At 40.8% G+C, this 18,465-nt stretch overlaps 1 protein-coding gene across 5 annotated transcripts in view; it reads left to right on the top strand.

Annotated features, from left to right (window-relative positions):
* The first annotated feature begins 4,588 nt into the window (after positions 1–4,588).
* Positions 4,589–18,465, top strand: part of LRFN2 (leucine rich repeat and fibronectin type III domain containing 2) — a 258,824-nt gene continuing 244,947 nt past the window's right edge. For all 5 annotated transcript variants that reach the window (XM_080407893.1, XM_080407895.1, XM_080407894.1 and 2 more), the window contains exon 1: positions 4,589–17,598. The gene's annotated coding sequence lies outside the window, so the exon portion shown is untranslated. The remainder of the gene's footprint in view (positions 17,599–18,465) is intronic.

The following is an 18,465-nucleotide window of genomic DNA, read 5'->3' as shown; positions in this document are numbered from 1 at the left end:
AAATAAGCTTGTTAGAACTGAGAACACAGACAACACTAACTTATTATTTGTGATAATTCTATATTTATTTAATGGGTGCCTTAGCCAAGCAATGACTTATGCCACAGAATCTAAGCCAAGGCTGTACAGCCTTGTAACAAAGATCAACATGTAAAAGTAACAAGCTGAAAGTGGTTTGAGTTTTGAACAGTAGCTGCATATTTAACGGTATGCCCTGAATGTAAAAACCTTCTTTTCCTTTATAAATCCCACCATAGTCAGTTCATTTTGAAATCCAAAGTGTTCTGCCAATGGATTGATTTTCTTTCCAGTTTCATCTCTTGGCATATTGTTTTCCTTCTCAGTGGACTTTTATGTCTGATTTTCCCACCCCAAGCTTCCTGAGTCCCTTTCCATATACTTCTCAGGTGTTGAAGTTTTTGCCACCTCATGTTATTTTCAGCATTCTGTTTTCTCCGGGTTTACCTTACTTTCATATGAGCTTCCCTCAAAATAGCTCTGTAGTATGTAACTCACACTGGTTAATTACACCAAACCTTTCCTTACCCACCACCATCTCCTTTACTGCAGAAGATTATTTCAAAACTTTTTAAAAGTTCATCTTTCTTACTACAGACCACTCTAAAGGTTTTGAATATCCGTTATGAGATTTTGTGTTTGGGGAAGTTATTGTTTGGAGAACGGCTGGAACCAAATGACAACTTTTTTTTTTTTTTTTTAAAAAAATCACATTTCATATTAATTATCTTGATTATTCTCTGTAAATGAATCCTTTTAAAGATTCCTCCCTGTTTAGTGAACTTATTGGACTGGCCATTGATCTGAAGAGCAGGGAAACTTTTATTCCAGTGTTTTGTGGTTTTTGCAACATCAGTGTGAGAAAAATGCCTGCCCTCCCCCTAAATGAATGACTCAGAAAAACGGAAGTAGCTACATATCTCCTTCAATAGGTAATGCTCCCATGTGAAGATCCACATAGGAAAGGACCTGTAAGGATGGTAGAAATCTAAAATAAGGGGCTTAATCATATGCCAATGACTTAACTTTCCATTATCCTAAGTCAATGAAACTCCAGTGAATTCAGAGGAAGTGTATTTATTCATGTTTCCAGCTGACCCACTACCTACCAGCTGGGCAGCTTCAAGACCCTCACAGAGACCACTTCATTTTCAGCCACTTCCTCATTTTTCCCCTAAGAGTTCTGTCTCACTTTTATTTTCATGTCTATGTTTTAAAGTCTTGTTATTTTATGTTTCAATATTTTGCTTGATTTAATATTCCTCTAAATTGACTGCTGCACAGGCAACATGAAAAAGGGGAGGTCAGACATCAACGTAAAGGGGGCAGGATGACATCAGATATTGATTGTAACTCCAAGAAATTAATGACTGTTTCTTGACGAAGACATACATTGCAATTAAAGCCACTGCATAAAAGCTAAGGAGAAAACAGGTTTTACACAGAAATTTTCTCAATTGTAGGCTGAACAATCACATTTGTGTAACAGAGCGCAGGTTACTTGCCAAAAATAAGAATATTTATATATCAGGCTCTGTGGCACAAAATGAAGTGTACAAATTAAAGTTCCTTTGCACATGGCAGTAAGAAAGGGCTGGAAATAGGGCCCTTACCAGCCTCTGTAAATAGCTCCCCTACCCACAGATGGATCCTCCGATACACGTATGTGTGAAGACAAGTAATCAAAACAAGGTGTTGCTCTTTTCCTGTCTGCATCAATCATTTTTCTTAATTATCTTGTTGTTCAAGCCTTATGACTTGTGTAATTTGCTGCTTATGACAGTTTGCTGCAGAACTGAGCAATAGTGTGCTGTTGAAGTGCCCTGTGAACATGGTAATACTAGACAGTTCGTGGTCTTGCCCTATGTCTGTGGAACTTGATTCTCTGTTAGACTTTCATTCCATGAAGTATCATCAGATCCCTCTGTGGCTGAAGAGCTTTAGTAAATTTGGGGCTTGTGGGGAGAAGAGTGTTGCCACATCCAAAACCAGAAAAGCCTACAAATTGTCCCGATTCACAAAGAAAATAGATGTCAACATATATTAATTCATGTCTTGTGCCATACCTATAATTTTCTTTGATGGAGGAAATGGCTTTATATATTTGTTTGTCCTGGACAGACTTTGAAGTGTAGGGTCCATTGCTGATGGGTTGTTTTCTTCTGTAGTATGCAGGCTGCAGGCTGCTCTAAAGTGCATTCACTCATCTAAGTGCCCTGCAGAAGAGAGGGATGGAAGATGGCAGAGCTCAACTTCTATGATGACCTTTTGAATATTAAACACCATTAACATAATGTTCAACTTCTAAGGCTTAAATTCTTCTTAAAGACTTGCATTTGAAGTCTACTCTCAGTGCTGAAATCTGAACAGGTCAACAGTTCTCATGTATGCTTCATATATAACAGGAAAGCAAGAAGAGGAACACACCATGATTCAGTATCACATTGGTCTCTGCAGTGAATTCTGTGAATCTGTATCAGCTCTGCTCCTCCACGGAAAATCCCACTTCTACAGATAGGTCACAGACACCTTCCTTCATCTTTCTCTCTCAGAGTACTGAAATGCTTTTGAGGTGAGAGTGGCTGCTCAGATGACAAAAGTGAAGGACAGTATTTAGGCAAACATCATGACTTTTGAGAAGAAACAGAGAAATACTTATTTTCAGAATATCAGTCCTCATGGCATACACTGTTTTTCTCAGAACTTTCACCTAGTGCTTGTTCTAGTTAAATGTTTAACGAAAACATGGATCTGCTGGTTAAAAATGCATTACAAATTCATGATTGTTTAATTTCTGCAGCAGTTCCTTGCTAGGGTTATCAAATCTTATTTTATATACTATTCGCTTTAATCTCTCTGCAGTCCCATGACTCATGTACAAGAAGTTTCAGCACACCTGATTTGCTATCACACAAACCAAAACACTTGGTGATTCAGGTCAAATATCTAATTCTGGCTAGGGTCCTGCATCTTGAACAGATGGTTTTCATCTGCTTATCCATTCATCTTTGCAATACATAGATTTATTTTTCCTGCTGAGAAGCTTTTCATAATACACAGGGATATTCCAGAAAGCAGGGGGAAAAAAGCTTGCTCCCTGAGTAGTGTGTACACCAGATCCTTGTATACGGCAGTGCTGTGTGTAGGAATTGCTTGACCTGAGTGCCTGGAGAAGAGTAACTTCCAGTTAACAACTTTCCTGTGGTGGAGCATTTACAAAGTTTGCACTTTGTGAGGTAGCCCTGCAGAACTTGCTGTCATCAAGGACAAAAATAATGGCTCTCCTCCCAGCTGCTGTTTTTGGTGTCATTTGTAATTTCTTTGTACTTCTAAGGCTTCCAGCTGCCTGTTGGATTTAATTGACGAGTCAGTTAAGTTATCTGGGGGAGAATAGGGAGAGGGAAAAGGTAGGATGGAACGATGAAAAAGTGTTATCTGTAAAGCTCCCTTTCCCTAAGATATTTCTTTTCCCTTATCCTTAAGATATTTTTTCCTTATTCTTTAGATTTTTTTTTTTTTTTTGTAATTCAGATTGCATGTTTCTCTTTTGATTTTCTGCTTTACCAGTATAGGAATTTTATAATTAGAAGAAATATCAGCAAAGCCACGTGAGGTCACTGTGCTGTATTGCCAGCTTTCTCTGTAAGGGATTGGGTAGTTGTTTTTTATTTTCCCCTGCTTTTTGAAACATTGAGCTGCGTACTGCATACCCCAGCCTTTTCAAGCTAGAAGGAATATAACGCAGGGCAGAGCTGGCACTGCTTGTCACTTTATAGTAGAAAGTCAATTTCTGGAGGCAGGGGTTTGCCTGCTCTTGGAAGCAAGCTTGAACTTGATCTTAATTCAGCTCAGGACTCTTTCAGTGGCAGTCACAGTCCTAAACAGCTATTTAAAGCTATCCAGATGCCTTGAGCTAAGCACTCGCACAACCTAATTTTACAAAGCTTTTGATCTCTCATCCTGGCCAGCCTTGTCACTGTTAAAATGAATTAAAACTGGAATGGTCAGGCAGTTGGGCTGATTCTTTAGGTGGACTATCATGCACTTCATTGTTTGCATGATATCAGTGCATTTTGGAAAAACATGTTGTCTCCCGCTTCCCCTCCCATGGAAAGCCAAGTCCTGAATCATGTCTCTCACAGTGTGGGGTTTAATCCACCATGAATCTTCCCAGTTCCAGGTGAAGCGAGGCTCAGGGAAGGAAGGGGAAGGTGTGGATGTCACATTTGTTCTCACCACTGATTTTTGCCCGGATGCAGCTTAGACAGGCCCACTCATGGAAGCATACTTTTGCGGGCACGCTGGTGCATTGTTCCCGAGGTATGGACACCCCTTCGCAGAAGGCTCCCAGCTCCGTCCTGGCTGGCACTATAAGGTCCTGCGTGGCTAATGCCAGCACGCATGGTGTGACAGGGGTTGCTGAGCCCCACCAGCACCTCTCCCTTTGGGAAGTCTGGAGAGAGGTTTGGATATATTCTTTATCATTAAACTTGCATTGCTAGAAGAAAGGGTTATTAGCGACTTTTCCATGTGGAGTGGGAAGTCCTGACCCCTCTGCAGCCCATCCTGGGCTCTGTGCCCCACCCACGTTTCTGGGTGTGCAGCACTATGCAGTGTGGCACTGCCCACCAGAGGCACCCTACTTTTCCAGCCATGAAGGCAAAGCAAAGTGAGAAAAGCTGCTGCCAACACCCCAGAACACACCCCAGCAGAAGTTACAAAGTGTGCCTGTGCCCTTCCTCTGGGATGCAGGCAACATTCAATTAATTAATTGAATTGGTTTATTACAGCACATAGGTTCTTCAAAGGAAGAAAAAGGTGGATTGAAGTCTTGCTGTTAATTTCTTTTCCTTGCTCTGACCTGAAGTTAGGCTGACTGTAACAGCAACCTTTCTTTTTAGCATTCTCAGTTACTTCTACATATAGAACAGGCACTTCATCTACTGCACAGTGTTTGGCAATAGAGGAAGAAAAGACATATTTTTCTATCAATGTAATAGACGTATATTGGGAATGACAACAAAAATTGAATATGAGATCTAACAAAATATATTCCCTAGATCCTACTAAATGCCACAGGCTCAGAAACTGTCATGAAAACAGGCTTTAACTATGGCATTCTTTCCTTCTTAAACAAGAAGAGGAGCAGTAACATGGTTTGGGGTTGGGATTTTTTTCTGAGGGAAAATATTTTTCAAATAAATTCTAGACTCTCCACATATAGAACATGTAAAAATAATTGTAATTCACTTTAAAGAATTAGTCAGAGCTGTTTAAGAGACAATTGCATGTTGGTAAATTCCCTGTGAGACGTGCCTTTCAAGTGTGATGTGCACCCCTTTGAAAACAGCTAGCATGTGGTCACTGATTCACTAAGCCATCAAGAACAGGCATAAGTAAGACAGATTCAGTGTGCTGACTCTGTGCACAGAGGTGAATTGGATCTTTAGGGAATGGATGGTTATTCTTTTTATAACCCTGACCCCAGATACAGCTGCAGCTCTCTGCAGATATAGGTGGGCAGACTTGTGAGCAAAATTCAGATTTATTAGCCTCCTTATAGTCACCTCTACAGGCAGAAATATACATTTGACCTGGCCTCCCTATCCTTCCCCACCCAAGTATGTGCGCGGTTTATTTCACAAAAAGAACAGGAGCAAGGGGACGTTACTCACCACGTGATAAACACCCACAAAGGTGTTTCACAGAACCTTCACTACCACAGTGACTTCACTATGGTCTGTAGCTCACTTCTTGATAAAGGCAAGAAACCATATGCTGGAGACCATGAAAGCTTTGCTACCACTTTTTGCATCTTTTTTAGGGCTGTTTGAGACATTTATGTAGGAGCTTTCAGGTTGATTCATGCTCCCTAGGCTAGTCCCTGCTTGAATACTTCTGCTGTGTCTAGTGCTTTACCATAGTTTAAGGGTCCAGACTTTAGCCATTTTGAACTTAATCTTTTTCTTTGACTGTATCTAGAAGCTGGAGGTAGAGAGAGACTGTCTGCTCATAATATTTGATGCAAGATTTCTCTGTGAGGTATTTATCAGGGCATCATCCAGGGGAGCTCCAAATGACTGCAGTGATAAAGCTGAAATTGCTTCCCTTCAGGAGACTGCATAGAGGGCATGGCACACAGGCTGCATGCATACCCTGCATGCATTTACCCTGTCAGGTTTTACACATCTACTGCATTGACGTGCAGCTGCTAGACAACTGAAGTAATGAGCAACAGCAGCTTTCAAATGGGGAGCATAAGCTGAACAATGTCACTTTTCCTGTCTTATATAAAGACCTGATGTCAGGTTCTTTAGGAAATTTTGACTTGCAGAAGCCTCCTGAATCTGGCAACTTGACTCTGCAATCTGGACATCCAACCTTCAGCTGAATATAACTTCCTTTTGGAGTCGTCTTCTCTAATATAAACAGTAAATTCAGACTCAGTCTTATATGCCTCTAAATTGCCTGCTTTTCAATAAGATGCCTTTGACAATGGTTTTATGAAATAGCACTATTAGTGCAGAAGTTCTGACATGTATAGAGCTGGTCAAGAATAACAAGAGGGAGAACTCGCTGAAGGTTTTAAAGGTTGCATGTGTATTATACCTTTTTTCTATAAATATGAAGCCTTCTTAAATCTATTCCTGTCACAAATCTTCAATGAAACCTCAGACTCTAGAGAGCATAAAAAAGGTGCCAAGATTTACATGCATTCATAGCCTCACATTGGTGTTGATCCTGATCAGGAGCTCAGGCTGTAGCTGGAGTTAATAGCAGAAGGGATGAGTTTGAATCTTAATCATTATGTGGTTATTGGCCTTTTTGAAGTTTTTTTCACCCCATTTACTTGACAATGCCTAAAAAAAATGCTGTTTCTACAAGTTGTCTTTGACCTCAATTTCAGTTTAATTACTTCCCACCAAAGGAACTACCTTCATTCATGCTCTGAACCTGGTTAATAAACATATGCACTTCAGGTTTTCTTAAATAATTTGCACAATTAGTTTTCTCTGCTGCCATCAGGGATAGCAGTTTGTGTGTGTGCAAAGAGAAGTACTCGATAGGAAACCTGGCACAGCTGCCATGTATTTGAGATGAACTTCAGTACACTTGGGATCTTGACTTTGCAGTGCTACATTGAGGCTTGATTTAACCTTTTAGATATTGCAGTGAACTAGAACTGGCAATTGCACAGGTCAATGAAATTTAGTTTGGTCAATTTAATTTTCACAGTTTTGCTTTTATACACCTTGTATCTTAATCCATCTTGAGAAAACAGTAGTATGGTTGGAAACATATACCAAACTGGTAACTTTCATATGAAAATCAGTAGAAGCAATATTTTTAAAGGCAGTCTGTTTTTAACACTAAACTCTCTCTAAGAGAGAAAAATAAGGCTATTTTGAATTTTCAGTGAAATTTCAGGTTCAGACAACCTAAGTAACACTTGAGAAGAGCCCAAGTCTCTGAAGTATTTTTACCCCTCATTGGTTTCACCTCTCTGGATGGATGTAAAGAAAAATATTTTCTGAGGGACTCTGCATGTTAAGTTTATTCTTACTTGCCTCAGATCTTGGTCTTGCACAGTTTTAAAAGCCTAATCTGACATCCCCCCTGATTTCACATTGTGGTTAAAAAGAGTTGACTGAGTTAAGGCTTAGGCTTAAATTTTAGGTTAGGACTAGCTCTCTTTTGGAAACCAGAAGGAAGAAGATATGAACTTATTTTAAACAAATAACTTGGGGAGCGGTGGAGAGTACAGCTGTTTCTTTTTCTGGAAAGCTTCTTATGTCTCTAGCTGAGTTGGCTTTGTAGTTAACTGTCTCAGCCCTTGCACTGTACCTGTGGAGAGCAATACTCTGCATGAGGGTAGATAAATGAGATTCACAGTAAATAGGTTGGTTCTCTGAACTGGTTGGTTCCCAGCACTAGGAGTGCTGTCCTGCTGCATAAGAAGAACACACCTAGCAGTGGCTTATGAAAACCTACACCTCAAAGAGAAGGAAATTTATCAAAGAACAAAATATATGGCCAACTTTATGTGTTCAGTAAGGTCTGATACAAAATCCACTGAGGAAGGTACAGCATATCTCTGTGTGATTTGATGGTCTTTGGCCCATGAAATGTCAATGGCTTGACAACTTAGATCAAATTTCCATGGACATTTGCATGCCTGACAATGCAGATGAGTGCTCAGATGGCTCTTTTGCCTGGCCTTAGCAGGTTTGGCATCTAGCTGTTACTGGCAGCAGTGGCAGTTAGATACCTAACTCATCATCTTTACATGAGTATCCCCTTTATTGAGGAATAAGGACGTTCAGTTTTCTGTCAAATAATTTTGCTCTTGGCCTGTCTCAGCAAGACTCAAAGTATGACGTGGATGCATAAGGGTAAACACCTGCACCAACAACTGAATTTCCAATTATGAGTAACCAGATAGTCCAAGAATTGAGTAGAAGTCTTAGTTAATCATGTAAAATGGAGAGTGAGTTTCATGTTCTGTGACTATATTTTGTGCCAAGTCATGGTGCAGCTCTCACTGTTTGTTCTTTGGCTGATTCTTTTTGGATGCCATCTGTGGCTGAGCTGTGGTCCTTGTGTAAATGAGCAGACCTTGTTCCCAACCAGAGAGGCTACTTGAGAGTGACACAGCTGCTTTTCAGGGTCTGCCTGTGTGTCATACTGTTGTGCAGCCAGTGATGGGAACTGGTCCTGAAGCCACCACTAAGCCCCCATGCAATTGCTGGGGTGAGGAGTGGGGGGCTGCACCCTGGATCCCAGCACTGAGCGCTGCCTCTCCACTCTGTAATGTCTGCCTCTATTTCTGTTCTGCTGTGCTCTCTCTAAGCAATGGCATGTTTGATCAAAAGGAATGCACTGCCAAAACTGAAACACACATGTATGCACACACACACACACACACATGTATCTATAAAAATGCCCCTCTCTTCTGCCTGAATACATAAGAGAAGAGCATTTACACATATCACGTAAAAACAGAAATAATTTGGTGTTTGATTGCACATCAGGCTTTCCCCAATGCATTCTCATCAGACATTCAGGAAACATTATGGTTTTATTACCAAGGGAAGGCTTTCACTTTTATTTTTGTAGGGAAAATTGTTTTGGATTCTATAAAATGTAATCTTCTAACTAAAGAGACTGTTCGCTTTGAAACCTTTGACACAAAAGAAATTAACATTTCGGTATCACAGCTTTTACAGTTGCAGAGATTACCTCTAGTTAGCTGCTGTGAAGCAGAGTGTTCTTGTTATGTTTATTTGTTTCGAAGCACCCACCTCAGATTCAAGGCCCTCATATGAATACACTACTACAAGACGGTGGGAAAGCATTCAAAACTATTTGTACACTTCACTGATGACCCACAAAATGTTTTGTCTTACCTGGTGATGCTAAAACCATCAGCCCATATTTACATTTCTGCCCAGAATGGAAACGGAGAAGACAACCATAAATGCCTTCGGTCCCTTTTGGCTCCCTCACTAATTCCCTTTCTGAATTCCCACATCTTCTTTTCTTACCTTTATTTTCTCCTTTGCTCTAGACTCTCCTTTTTCCACTCAACTTCTCTGTTTTTATACACATGTAAGTCTCAAAATCCTTTGTGATGTTGCTGTTCATGCTCCACTTTCTTGTTTCACCCTTTCATCCCCGTTCTCTTTCCACATTTGGTTAGTTTGGCTCTACTCTTTTATTTTTGTTTATAACGTTCATTCTGCCATGACAGACAGATTCCCCATCTTTATCCAGGAACCGGGATGGTACCTCTATTTCCCCCTTTTCCTCTACTGCAAACCAGGAATTATACTCTTAACGGTAGATTGCAAAGCAGTTTGGCAGCATGGAAGGACTAAACAGAATGGAGCTTTTGTACCCTCGTCTTCCTGCAACACCTTCTCCTCCTACACTGCTGTAGCATGAGAGCAGATGTGAGATCTAGAGACAGGGATGGTTTGGGGTCCATTCAGTCCTCGTCTTCCTCCCTTTGTAAAGCAGGATGGTATTGGTTTGGTGGCATCTGTTGCAGCAGGTGTAAGTGCTTCTGTAGCCAGCTCCTAGGCACAAAAAGCAACTTACATTTAAGTTAAAGCGGTACAAAGTCTAGTGATAGAGATGTAGTCTAAAGATATGCTCTGTGTGAAGTGCTCTTAACCAGAGGCCTGATACAGCACATGTTAATTTAATGGGCAGTCCAGGGAGGGCTGGAGTAGGCCCCCTGTGGGGTCTTGGGTCATCAGCCGTCCCACAGCTCTGCGGCTCTGCTGCCAGGGAGTCTGCTCAGAACAAAATGATCATCAAAGGGCCTAGTTCTCCTCATCAGCACGTGTGAATTCATCTGTCCAACATCCCATCTAGTTTATAAGCCCTGTAGGTGTGGAAGGCTCTGTTTTGAATGTAGTTGGTCACCTGTGGCATATTGTAAACTTTGAAGGACCACAAAGTCTCTGAGGCAGCTTTCCAGCTACCACTTACTTTGTGTGCATCTCTGTGTATGTAGGTACACACTGTATAATTTCACCTTTTCTTGCATTTATCAAGGCTTTTTCACTTGACTAAATTTCATTCTATAATACCGAGCTATACGTGCTCTCCCAGTATCCTCTACCTTTAATATTTTCAGCTGCCTAATTCTTGTGAAGACAATTATTGTCTCAGCAGTTTTTCACCCAGCTGTACAGTAATTGTCAATATGTTCTAAATATTCCATTTTATGCCCAATTACAGAGACAATGATTTCCAGGTACAAAAGAAATGTGGAAATATTTCAGGCTTCTGCTTTGGTGGTCTCATGTTCAATCCTATATACAAAAAAAGGGACAGCTGTCAAAAAGAAAGCAAGAATTTCTTATTCTAGTTCATACATTTATGTGCCTGGTTTCTTAGAGATTTCTGTAGCTCTTTCAGAATATTTTCTTTTTAACTTCCAGGGAGTATTTATTTGCTCTGTAGTGCACCCATTTCCAAGCCTTATTGTATGTCTTTCTTATGCCTGTAGCCACAAAGGCGTTTTCCATCTCTCCTATAATACAACTGTGGTAAAGACACAGCAGTTGATCAGTAAGCAAGTCCTTCTGAAAACTGTATTTTTCCTTTATTCTGATCTGAAACTGAGCTTGCATTGAAAAATGTTAGATGAAGGTGAAGTCTCTGGAGGTAGATCACATAGTAACAGTTCAGGTATCATCTGAGGAGGACCCGATGAGCTGAAAAGAATAGCAGCACAAGATTCTAATTTAATTTGACATAGCTATGAATATTTAACATTTTATAAGGAAATACAGAAATGCAATCAGCCTTTCTCAATCTGATGCTCTAGGAAGTACAGACTGTCTTCCATGTGTTGTCTCTGTGAACATGAGATTGAGGAGGCTGGGGAAGAGAAGCAGCAGCTCATGCAAAGATTGTTCTACCTCCACAGAGCAAACACTGTAAAAATTGAATTCCCAAAGTTTTTACGTTGGGTGCTGCAATATTGAGCTGGATCACACATGCCTCGCAAGAGATGCTCAAGTTTTAGTACGTGAGAAATTTTCCTCCACGTATGCTTAATGCTTACATCCTGTGCCTTCTCCAGTGTCTCTGAGCAGAATAACAGCAGAGCTAAGACATGCTGAGATGCACTGGACACCCTAGGTCCCACCGAAGAAACAGAAATCTCACTTCCCTTTGGAATCTGGGAGCACAAAGGACAGTAAAAGCCATCTCAAAGTATTCTGTATTCAAGTCATTCTTAAAACACTAACCTATCTTCATACTATGCTTGAGATAACCCAAACTTTACAAATTACTCGCTCCCCTGTTGTTCCTCACAGCCAAATACTTCTTGTTGTCCCCCTTTCTGATGACAGCTTAAATTTAGGTACTTTGACTTTTGTCTTGCGTTCACTGATGTTTTTAGGACAGCTGCTATTTTGTCTTTGATTTCTCTTAACATTAAGAAGTAAATACATAAGAAGATATGGATTAAATAAGTAAGAACAAGATGTGGACTCATTTTCTCCTTCATTTTTTTCCTCTGATGGAACCAAATAGGAACAGAGGCTGAGAGAGGGATCCAGATACCTTGTTATACTGATGCTGCTACTCTCTGCAGCACCTCAAAATTCCCTCCTTCTCCTTTCTTTGGGTGTGCCCACCTGGGTTATAAATGGGAGCAGGAACCTCATGCTTGCACACCCTACAGAGGTTTCCAAGGTCTCAGGTGAAAGCCAGGAACTGTTGAGTCTTCCTTCCTATATGCATACACTTCATTGGCATGAGGCTCAGGAAGAGGGAGTAGGAAGAAGCCCATCTTCACCCCGAGCTGAGGCCCAGGATAGCAGGCAGAGGTCATATACTGCCTTCTAAGGGGTGGCATTGCCTCTGAGGCTTTCACACCCCTCTCTGTTTCCCATTCCTTTCTGCATCAAACTCTCCCACGTCCCTCAGGTTCCAAATCAGATACCAAGTTCATGCTGCTTCATTTTTGGGTTTTCTACATCATTTAATTTTGGTTTTCTTCTTTTCTACCCAAAATAGTTTGTTGAAGTCACATAAAATTTGTTTCAGGAAGACAAAACGCACTTTTTGCACCATGCTTAAGTTTCACTAAGAAAAATATCACCTTGTATTGTTTCTTTAGCTCTCTGTACTGCAGGCCCCGTGATACAATCTTAGCTCCTTCCAGAGGTCTGGGATTCTTCCTGTTAAGTACCTGCCCCTGTCCTTGGCAAGTCTAATAGCTTGCAGATAATTGTGACCATAGAAACTAAATGACTTCATGACTGGGCCGAATGGTCCTTTCTTTCCACAATTTACAATGTGGGTTATCGAGATTATTGATGGATTCATTCATTTGCCACCTTTACACTATAATGTGGCAACTCTTAGCAAATACTGATCTTATTTATGGTGATGGCTGTAGTTTTGATACAAAACAAGGGTCTCGCCAAAAGATTCTCACCTTCCCCATGCACTTTTATTCATTTGGATATGAAATTGTAACCATTTTTTTCCATGGCTGAGACATACAAACTTGAAAGCCTCAGGATGTTTCATAAACAGCTTAAGCAGCCGACCTTGTCCTAGATATGGGGTCTTGTCCTTTATATACTAGAGTACCTGTCTTCTCAGATGATTAGCATAAGGCTACTTTCACAACATTAACCCTGGCTGACAAATCCTGTCTAAGGGTTACCTGTCCCCAGTCTCTCATGGTTCCTCTCTCCTTAGAGGTTAAAAATCCCAAAACAATTTTCTCTCCCTCTAAACAGTATTTTAAGTAACAACTAGAAAGCAAACCAAGATCTGTATCATGTAACAGTGCATCCAGACAAATGATTCAGCTGGTGCAACTGTGGGATTGGTAGGGGAGTCGCTGCAGTAAGCCCTGGCCAGGGCAGTGGAGAACCTGACCTCCTTTACATTGCTCCTGTTGCCTGTGGAATTGCAACAGAGGATGGCAGCCTGATAGCATCCTTTCCAAACAGGGATGCCCTGCTGCATGATAAGTCCATATATCCTCTTTCAGTAGTGAAAAACGTCAGTTGCCCTTATTCTATTGTGGCAAGGCTCAAAATATAAAATGAAGACTGAAAACCACACTTCTCTTGTGCCATGCCTTTATTGCATCTGCAGCCCCCCTGGATTAGGGTGGTGGCTAGGAGTGTTCTGTGCACAGAAAGAATCAATGCCAGAGGTTGCAAACTCATCAGGAGGAGGTCCTGCTTCCTGACGGGCAGGCAGCAGAGTACTGCTGCCTCCAGGTATACTGTGGAAGCTAATTTGTATTTTTCCATTAAATTAAAAACATTGGGAAAGCGTTGCCAAAGCAGTCCCTTTATTCTGATGAACACTGTGCTGAAACAGATGGCCATTAAACAAGAAGTTTGTTTGTTTGTTTGTTGAGTAAATAGATTGCACTGTTCTCAAACAGCACTCTTTAGCCCCCAGTGGAACAAATCCACTTATCTGGGAGAAACTTCTGCTATTCCTCATTTTGAGTTTTCTGATCAGGAGATACCCAGCTATAATTCATAATTATCACTTTGGGCTTTTCATAACATACCAGAATCTTCTGACTAACAAAATGAGGTGCAGACTCCTTTTTTTTTTTTTTTTTTTTTTTTTACAATCACAGCAATTAAAGATTGGACAGTCTTATAAAGAGAGCAGGGAATGAACACTCCATCACTTGAAATCTTTAAATCAAGTGACTGTCTTTATTAAATGTATTTTCTGTATCAGCCAATAGTATGAAGATAGATGCAGGAGCCACAGGGAGGAATTCTATAACTGAGGTTATGCAGAAGGTCAGATGAGAAGGCCATAATAATCCCTTCTGGTCTTAACCTATCAATCAAAGGGCATTAAATTTCAGTCACTGAGCTGGACATGTGATTATGCAAAACAGAAATACAAGGATTTCCCTGCTTGTAAAAGGAGAACCTGGAAAGAATAATAACCCTGAGATAAAAACACTATAGTGACCTTCTTTCAGAGCACCTACAAAGTTACAGTGGATCCTCTTAAGGTTAGCATAAGTCTCCTGGTTATTCCAGCTGAGATGAATGCTTAGAATGGAGTAGATTATTTGTAATTGATTCTATGTCCTGAAACAACTGTTTCCTGGTATTTGAAAACCCTTCTGCATCCAGATACAAGATGGACAATAAAAGATTGTTGTGGAGTTGTTTAAGTATTTTGAAGATGTTAATATTTTTTACATGATGTTGGTCTATGCTTCTTATGACAGTTCACTGCAAAAGGAAGCTTCTGTGCTGCTTTTGCCTCATCAATAGCCTCGAGAATCATTTTTCTTCCACTGCACCATGAAACAATGCCTGCTTCCTGTTGGATCTCTGGGTCTAGAAATTTGAAACTGAATTTCCTCATGATAAGATGCAGGAAACAGAAAGAAAACATAGTCTGTCTGTTGGATGAAGCTGCTTTTAAAAGCACAGGGATGTGTGAGTGGAGGATGTGAGAAGGTTATTTTGTACTGGCATATATATGTGTAAACAGCCATTCAATGATTTTTAAAGAGCTGAGCTGAACAGCACCCAAAAAAATACATAATTTTTCCTTAAATCTCCAATGTTTTAGAGTTGGTGGGTTCAGCTACTGATAACTGTTTTCATCAGTAGGGCCACAGACCAAATGTTTTTTAAACTGTCCTTCAATCAGTGTAATTGATTGGCAGCCATTGATTAAACAGTCACGTGGACCGGTGCCGACTATTTCAGTTTGGAAGGGGGTAAGCAGGAAATGGGAATTACTGATGTCTATATGTACATACTAAATTGTAATGTCAATCAGATGGCTAAAGGCTTCAGTATGTTGTCTGCTAGACTCGGAAAGGAGAATGATGTTTGTGGCAGGTAAAGTTGTCCTGGAGGTTGCAAAAGCATCTCAGTTTTCTTTTTGTCTTACTCTGCTATCCTAGTTCAAACTTTTCTTGAGTTTGGGTACTGTACCTGGCACTGTATGCCAAAGGAGAGCATCCCCATTACCAAATCTCTGTGTGATGAGGTCTTTTAGGTGGCTGCCACTGTACAAGGGAACTTGTATGAATGTGGCTGTAAGAGCTTTATGACATCTTTTCATAGAGAAATAACGCATTCTCTTGGGACACAGGAACTGCTGCATCACTGAAAGATTCAGCTGCTCAGCAATGCAGCAGTTTTAAAGGTTCAGTGAGTACAGAATCAGTCACATGTAGTCATGGTCTCTCATGTGTTTTTTAGATCTAGGAATGGGACGTTGAACCTTGACAGGTCTTTCCAAGGGTGAGCGTTGTGGGCCTGTAAGGTGATCAGTACTTAGGCAGAGCACGCTTTCTTCTGTGGCTCTTTGGGTGGTGATGGGATTTCCCTGGAGGTGGAAATGAGAGCAGACATAGGTAAAGCAACCGTGTTGCCTGACTGTGAATTAAGGTAGGATTGGAGAGAGGGGAGGCCTGAGCGAAAGAGAGGAAGGGAAGTCATAGCCCTCTTCCTGCTAGAATGACCAAGAAGGAGGTTGATTCACTGAGAAGGTCCTTACTTGGGAGAGAAACAATATACATCAGGGACAGTTAGTGGAGAGAAGCTATGGGGTGAACACCAGAGAACTCTGATGTAAGTCTAAAGGGCATCAAGGAAAGTTAGAAAGCACACTAGCCTCGCAGAGTGGGAACCCACCACTTTTTGGGTGACTTTTTTCCAGGGTTGTATCATCTTTGATTTTTCCTTGGGAATTGTCACTGTCACAACTGTAGCTGGTGAAAGATTTTTGGAAGATTTTTCAAGTTTGTTGGTGGAGTCCATTGATTTCTGTCATTGCAAGCAATACTTTTTTTTTTAAATCAGTCCGAAACACTAGTCCCAGAGTCTATTATTAATTCCTGATGTCATTAAGAGATGTCTATTCTGTCTGTGATGCACTGACATTTATTTTATAAGGCACTGACATGATTAGAGCTTCGATCTGATTTTCTAGCCAACACGCTTGGCCTAGGATTCCCAGGAGCGATGTTTAAAGTTAGCTTCCTAAATTCATGTTTTAGTCTTCTAGTAAATGAAGCAAATTTTTAAGACTCCTAATGACCAATTCAGCAGTTACCAGCTTCTTAAGTCTTTCTCTGACCAGGCCATTTATTTCACTGCCCAGTAAGGTTATCGACCATTATAACTCTTGGCCTTTCTCCCAGGAAGAGTCCTTCAGCACTGTTCCACACAAAGCCAAGGAAATCTGGATATGCTGCAAAACAAGCAATTTTTCTGTCCACAGTCCTTGCTCCTCTGTTTTACCGTGGTGTAACTCCCTTATGTTCAACATCTGCAGTCTTCTCCTTAGGCGTATAAAGAGTCACCTGGGAACACAGCAGGCATACACCAAAGGAGTGAGACTGGTAACAGTAAGGGATCTAAAATTTGCAGCAGAAACATTTTAATCATCCCCTCCAGGAAAAGTATGTGTTGCTCTATGCAGCCATTCTCAAAAATATCTTCAATGTCTTCAGTTCAGTCTGGTTTGAACTTTTAGCCCCCAAATTTGATACCTACGTACTAGCTGAGTGACCTGGTTCTCTTACTTGCACTGGATGGCTTCTTGAAATATAGCTGGTGTTTCCACCAAGGGTAAGAAGTAAATGCAGAGTGACTAGGCTAGGTGAGGCTATAAAAATATACTTCTGTCTCTCCAGACTGAAATACTACAGCTCTTTCTGAACTCATGCCCTTTTTTCACACCAGGATGTTTACAAAGTGTCAGAAGATTTTACTCTTTAGATCTAGGGTGCCTAAAAAGAGGTGTACTTTACGCCAACTACAAAGGGCCTTAGAATCAGACACTACATATTTAATCTGGATGTGCAGAAGCAGACTGTTCCCCAGCTCATGCTTCAGTGCATTAACTAATCTTTAAAGAACAGCGATTAAGGAGAAGCTTTGCCCATGAACAGGTTAGCCCTGGCTGTCTAGCCCTGGCTGCACAAACTCATTCATATTCCTCAGAGGTGGAGGTACTGATCACTTTCCAGAGGGAAGTTACTGGACTAGATGGACCATAGGTGTGAGCCAGGGCCACAGTTTCCAGGTAAATTTCCACTGCAAAATTATATTGCTTTCTTGGTTTGTTATTGCTTCTATGTGCATTATAAATTGTTCTGTCTGTTGGTGTATTGATGCTTGTCTGTGGTAACCTGAATGAGCTGGGGTTTTACCTACTCTTACTTAGCTAGTGCTTATCTTTTCCCTGGCTCTGTCTAGCAGCCTCTTCAACCAAGGGAGGCAGAAGAAAATGTCTGTGTCTGGAGGGCTGGAGAGAGGAAGCTGCCAGTAAATGGAAAAGGCTGATTGCTCCTCCCAAGTTCTTTTATCCTAATTCAGGTTTATTTAGACATTCCAGTACTGATCAGTACAAAGGGAGAACTACTTGACATCAGCATTATAAATAATAATATTTAACACTGAACACTTTTGTATATGCCCTTCCCTTTGTCATTTGAGTTACTAAAATACAGCAAGGGAAAATTCTTCTAGTATTGAACAGCATGAATGGAGCTGACAATATTATTTAGAATCATAGAATTATAGAAATAGTTAGGTTGGAAAAGACCTTTAAGATCAAGTCCAACCATCAACTCAGCACTGCTAAGTCCACCACTAAACCATGTCCTTAAACACCACATATTGTATTTATCTGTCTCTTCATATACATATATATATATATATGAGTTTCACTTTAACATTTCAGGCATTGGCACCACCTGAGAGCTCTTTGCAGCTGCAGCTTGTGCATTTTGCAGTAAAAATTCTCTCCCATTTTCCCTCAGCTTCCCCCACCCCCAGAGAACAGACACGCTTTCCAATGACAAATGTTGAGTGTAGCTCCTAAGGATTTAGCATGTCAGGCTGTGTCTACACAGCTTAGGTTTCTATTATTACGCAATGGCTTAGAAGG

This window comes from Falco punctatus (assembly GCF_963210335.1).
Source record: "Falco punctatus genome assembly, chromosome: 12".
In the NCBI taxonomy this organism is placed as follows: Eukaryota; Metazoa; Chordata; class Aves; order Falconiformes; family Falconidae; genus Falco; species Falco punctatus.
The sequence above is the reverse complement of the archived record's forward strand: the minus strand, read 5'-3'. Positions and strand labels throughout refer to the sequence as shown.